General features: G+C 45.2%; 1 non-coding gene across 1 annotated transcript; it reads left to right on the plus strand.

Moving 5' to 3' along the window:
• Positions 1–4,896: 4,896 nt before the first annotated feature.
• Positions 4,897–4,965, plus strand: TRNAS-GGA (transfer RNA serine (anticodon GGA)). The gene has a single exon. It is a non-coding gene; the product is annotated as a tRNA-Ser (tRNA).
• Positions 4,966–6,152: the final 1,187 nt, after the last annotated feature.

Raw genomic sequence — 6,152 nt, forward strand, 5'->3', positions numbered from 1 at the left:
CTTGGGGAGGGGAGGGACTTCAATGCTATAGAGTCCAATTGCCAAAGCGGCCATTTTTCTCCAGGTGAACTGATCTCTATTGGCTGGAGATGAGTTGTAATAGGCAGGAGATCTCCAGTCACCACCTGGAGGTTGGCAACCCTAAGGTGGTGGCTGAAGATCTTCTGCTATTATAAGTGATCTCCAGCCGATAATCAGTTCACCTGGAAAAAATGGCCGCTTTGGCCATTGGACTCTATGGCATCGAAGTCCCTCTCCTTCTAAAACTATGGCATTGAAGTCCCTCCTCTTCCTCCTTAGGCTCTGCCCCCAAAACCTCCCACTGGTGGTGGTAGGGTTGCCATCCTCCAGGTTCTAGCTGGAGATCTCCTGCTATTATTGCCAAAGCGGCCCTTTTCTCCTGGTACACTGATCACTATTGGCTGGAGATCAGTTGTAATAGCAGGAGATCTCCAGCTAGTACCTGGAGGTTGGCAACCCTAAAGAGTAGCCAAATAGGGTTCGCAGAGGGTGGCTCCCAAATGCTATTCGTAGAGTAGACCATACTTCAACAGGCAGCATGAAAGCCAGTCACCCAAGCTACCTGACAATACAGTTGAGGATAAAATGTTTCAAAAAATGTGCCGATTAAATAATCATGTATGCCACCTTGTGCTTCATGGAAGAAGGGGAACATAAAAATGTACTCGCTAGCCAGCTAGATCATAGAGACATGTTTATGTCCTTTACATACGGACAGAAATTCTCTGCACAAAGGAACATTGCATATCCATGACATATTGCCATGAAAGCATTCAAGTAGGGTTTTTTAAGGGAGGAGTGCCTTCAAATATTGCAGACAGTTGGTGGTATGATTTGTATTTTATAGTGCAGTGCATAGTGCCAGCATAAAGCACCACAAAATAAACACGGTTTCCTCTTTTTATGAATCCCCAGGCACTCTATAGCAATTAAAATCCCTGACTGAAAAACAATTGAACAAAAATGGGCAGGGGTGATATTACAGAAATTATTACCAAAGTAGTGCTGTATGTATTTCTTTTGGAAAATAGATTTAGATCACAAAGATCTCAAAGGCTAGAAGTTCTTTCAGTTCACCCCGGGCAGCTATGGTTGCCAGGTCCCTCTTCACTACTGGCGGAAGGTTTTTTGGGCGGAGCCTGAGGAGGGCAGGATTTGGGGAGGGAAGGGACTTCAATGCCATAGAGTCCAATTGCCGAAGCGGCCATTTTCTCCAGGGGAACTGATCTCTATCGACTGGATATCAGTTGTAATAGCAGGAGATCTCCAGCTATTGGCAACCCTACAGGCAGCCCATTCCTGAACCTTAAGGGGGCCAGGGACAGCATAGCTGAGGCGCCGCTGCGGTGCCTCCGAAGAGGTTCCACAACTGCCACAAAGCTTTAAAAAGCCTTTGAAAAATAGAAAATGGGGGAAATAGCCCCATACAGAAAAGAGAGGTTGCGCCAACAAAAACCTGGCACAGCACCTCTGCGGCTTGAGGGGGCATTCCTGGCCTGAAAGGGGTCAGGAAGCTGCATACTAGCAGCTTCGCTCCCAGAACACCCCAGGAACGCCCCCCGGGATGATGATGCGGGGACTTGCGCGGTTGGGACACTGGCGGGAAGCCAAGCTGGCATCCTGGGGTTGTGCTACCGTGTCAGCACAAGGAGGCCAGTCTGAGCGCCCTAACGCTGGTGCCCATGCCACTCTCGGCGGCCCTTGGGCGACTCCTGAGGACTAAGTTAGAAGGGTGTAACTCTGCTTAGGATGGCACTACGAGTCATGCTGTTCAGAATGCAGAAAGGCAAATGGTCTGGACTCACGACAAAACATATCCTAACAGTCAGAAGTTACTTTGAGGGGTGCCAACAAGCCAGGAGAAAAAAATGTGGAGGAAAAACAAATTGCCTGCCTGTTTAATAGAGGCTTGTGAGCCTGTGGGGTGTAGTGGTTAAGAGCGGCAGACTCTAATCTGGTGAACCGGGATGGTTTCCCCACTCCTACACATGCAGCCTGCTGGATGACCTTGGCCAGTCACAGCTCTCTCCGAACTCTCCCAGTCCCACCTACCTCACAAGGTGTCTATTGTGGAGAAGGGAAGGGAAGGCGATTGTAAGCTGCATTGAGACTCCTTAAAGGTAGAGAAAAGTGGGGTATGAAAACTAACTCTTCTTCTTCTTCTTCTTCGTGTATGGAAATATGTAGGTGAAGGTTTTCATGGCAGAAGGTAAAATAAAAATCACCTGATAAATAGGGTTGCCTGGAGAAAATGGCCGCTTTAGCAATTGGACTCTATGGCATGGAAGTCCCTCCCCTCTCCAAACCCTGCCCTTTTCAGGCTCCACCCCCAAAATCTCCAGGTATTTTCCAACCTGGAGCTGGCAACCCTACTGATAAAGAACGACCTATTAAGCCTCTGTCAAAGGGGCCGGACCCTTTTTCTCCAGGCAGTTGGCAACCCTGGTTTTCAGCAACAGGGAAAAAAAGATTCAAACCCGGTTAAGTACATTTTGCTCTGGCCCAGAGTTGAATCTGTGCTAGCTGTATGGGTCCCACAGCCATACAGCCTGCTACTCAATAGGGTTGCCAACCGCCAGGTGAGGGTATCCATCTTGGAACCTTTACTAACTTGATTGTATCTAGCTGGGAACCTTTGCAAGTCAGTCCAGGAAGGGATTGAAATTTGTAACATGAGATACAAAATGGATATGAAGAGGGACTGATGAAGAATTAGAACTTGAAATAGCTGTCTTCCTCCCTGACAAGAGGAGCACACCAGAATATATCCAATAGAGAAAAGTCTCCGTTCACCTGGAGACAATGGCCGCTTTGACGATTGAACTCTATGGCATTGAATTCCTTCCCCTCCCCAAACCCCACCCTCTTCAGGCTCCACCCCAAAAATCTCCCACCGGTGCTGAAGAGGGACCTGGCAACCCTACTACTCAATGACAACCAGGCACCGAACTTCATTTTCAAATAAAATAAAATACCATCATACCATTTCACCAGATCAGAGCCATGGATACTTACCCCAAAAGAAATTGATTAAAAAAAAAAAAAGAGCTTGTATCACAAAGTATAACAATCGCTCTGAATGTTAAAAAGGAGGATTTTTTTAAAAAAAATTAATATGGTTTATAGCAGTAATCCTCTTAAATACTTGAGGCTTTGCCAGCTTTTAGCTAACAAGCTCCGTTATTAACGGCTGCAGAGCTACAACACTCAAAGGATTATTGTCTAACTTTGCTGACAATGCGTTGCCCACTGCCCAGTTTCTAACATGCAATCTGTTATTGTATTTTGCAAACCCGATCAATGCTTAAAACTGCTTGAAGCATTAAAAACTCCCTTGCTCTCCCCCTTGCTCTCTCTCTCACACACGCTCTCTCCTTTTTTTAAAATGGAAAAAAACAAAACCAGCAAATAAATAAATAAAGTTGCATCGCATCATTTTTTTTAAAAAAATCTCCGTGATTAAAGGTTGTGATTATTGCCAGTGATGTGATCTGGCAGCATTTTGGGGGTTGGGGTTTGATCAAGTAAACTTGAAAAGAACATCAAGCTTTTTTCTCCAAAAAAAAAAAAAAAACCTTTCTTTACTGGGGAGAAAAAAAAGAGGACAGATCTGTCAGGAAGCTGTCTCTCTTCACCTAATTCTTAATATGGAACTTCTGACAAGTATACAGATTTGCCTTAATTATTTATTCATTTTATTGAAAGTGTCTTCATCTGCTTTAAATTTCTAATAAGTCTCATTTAAATAAAGAGAATCCTATTTGAATGTTGATTTCATATTGGGAAATCTGGAAGGTAGCTGAACATCCAGGGCTGGAATATGTACTCCAACAAAATTGGGGGGGGGGTCACACTGGCTCCTAAGGAGCTTCGCCCCCACTTCAAGATTGCATGCTATGTTTTATTGTAATATATTTCTTAATTTTTTAATATCTGTTTTATTGTAATATATTTATAATGCAAAAATAGGGTTGCCAGGTCCCTGTTTGCCACCAGTGGGAGGTTTCTGGGGCGGAGCCTGAGAAGGGCAGGGTTTGGGGAGGGGAGGGACTTCAATGCCATAGAGTCCAATGGCCAAAATGGCCCTTTTCTCCAGGGGAACTGATCTCTATCGACTGGAGATCAGTTGTAATAGCAGGAGATCTCCAGCTAGTACCTGGAGGTTGGTAAGCCTATGCAGAAAACAAAATCCTACCTTCTTGCCAAACTCAAACGTTTCAAGGTCAGAGTGGAACTTATAGGTGCGGCCACTGAAAACTACAACCTTGTCAAGACTCAACTTCTTCGCCGCCCTGACAAGTGGTCATGGAAACACATGAGATTTCACCACAGGTTATCTGCCCAGTGTTTGATGCTGCTGAGGTTTCTTTCCTGCTTCCCCAGAGCATTGTGGTACATTCATGCACCTCTAGGGTTGCCAACCTCCAGGTGGTGGCTGGAGATCTCTCGCTATTACAACTGATCTCCAGGAGATAAAGATCAGTTCCCCTGTAGAAAATGGCCACTTTGGCAGCTGTCTATCTGCAAAAAGGAGGTGAAAGGGATAAGAAATGGAAGGGGCCATGGATAAGTGGTAAATCATCTGTTTGGCTTGCAGAAGGTCCCAGTAGGTTCCTACCCCAGTATCTCCAGTTAAAAGGACCAGGCTGCGGGTGATGTAAAAGACCGCCACTTGAGACCCTGTAGAGCTGCTGCCAGTCTGAGTAGACAATACCAACCTTGATGGACTGATGACCTGATTCAGTATAAGACAGTTTCTTGTTTGTGTTCAACTTACTTCTAAGTATGCATGCATAGGATTATACCATAAATCTGTCAATTATTAAAGGTGTTTTGGCAGATTAATTATTTCAGTTTAACTAGAATCTTTGACTGGCCGTAGCTCAGTGGCAGAGCATCTGCTTGGAATGCAGAAGGTCCCAGGTTCAATCCCTGGCATCTCCAATTAAAAGTGAAATCAGGTGCTGGGTGGTAGGTAGGCTTTCCAATTGCCTGGTGGGAGCAGGCAAAAAGCCCACCAATCCACCTGGCTGGCTGTTGCCCCTCAGCTGTTCCATGGGGGAAAGAGGGCCAGGAGGAGGGGGAGGCACATGACATGCTGACATCACCTGGGTTTACCCGGAAGTGATGTGGACACTCTAGCAATCTCCACTGAAACAGGGATTGCTAGAGCATCTGCATCGCTTCCGGGTAAACCTGGAAGTGACATCAGTGTGTTGTGCGGGTTGTGCATGCATTGCATGCCCCCAGCTATGTTCCTGCAAAGCTCCCGCTGGTGGAGCAGAAGGACCTAGCAACTCTAGTGGTAGGTGACATGAAAGACCTCTGAGCAGACAATACTAACTATGGTGGACCAATGGTCTGATTTACCATAAAGCAGCATCACATATTCAAGTAAATATGGCTAGACTTCGGGGGGGGGGGTGATTTAGTTCTAATATTGATTTGACAATCAGATTTTTTTAAAAAAAATAGATAACAGTTGTCTAAGAAAAGAGGTCAATGGCAGAGGATTTTCAGATGGGCAAATAAGCTCCCCACTGTATGTCTGTGGGATTCTTCCATTCCAGCGTGCTTCCCTGGGAAGGGGGAGCTTTGTTCTTTTGCTTCGCAGATGGTAACGGAACTGAAGGATCCGCAGTCCGCAAGACATTTCGCAGAGACATTTCTGACAGGTGATCAAATCACCGAACACTTCTCCCTGCGAAAAAAACAAAGTTCACATGTAGTCTGAGAGGACGCCCCATGACAGCGTGAACATACCTTTCCGTGTGTTGACATTCATTTTAATAATAGAAAAACTCAAGTGGGATTGCGTGACAATGACAACAACTACCAAGAAAAGAAAAGAAAGATATGTACGCCTTCATGTTTTGCAATGCAGGATTTCTCATCAATTAATCTGTTTCTTTAACTAAGGAATGCCTTTTCACATTTGATAGCTGGAGCAGGAGTCGGGTGCATGGAATATGAGAGACTGTTACATTCACTTCAGAAGAGAAGGAAACGATGCTCTTTTGGGGTAGGATTATAGATGTTGGTGAAGATGCTATTAGTGGTGTTAACAGGAGAGCTTCCCACTAAATCATGTCCTTGATACTGGGAGCTAAACACATAAACAACATTTCCAA

Source organism: Euleptes europaea, chromosome 16 (assembly GCF_029931775.1).
Source record: "Euleptes europaea isolate rEulEur1 chromosome 16, rEulEur1.hap1, whole genome shotgun sequence".
Taxonomy (NCBI): domain Eukaryota; kingdom Metazoa; phylum Chordata; class Lepidosauria; order Squamata; family Sphaerodactylidae; genus Euleptes; species Euleptes europaea.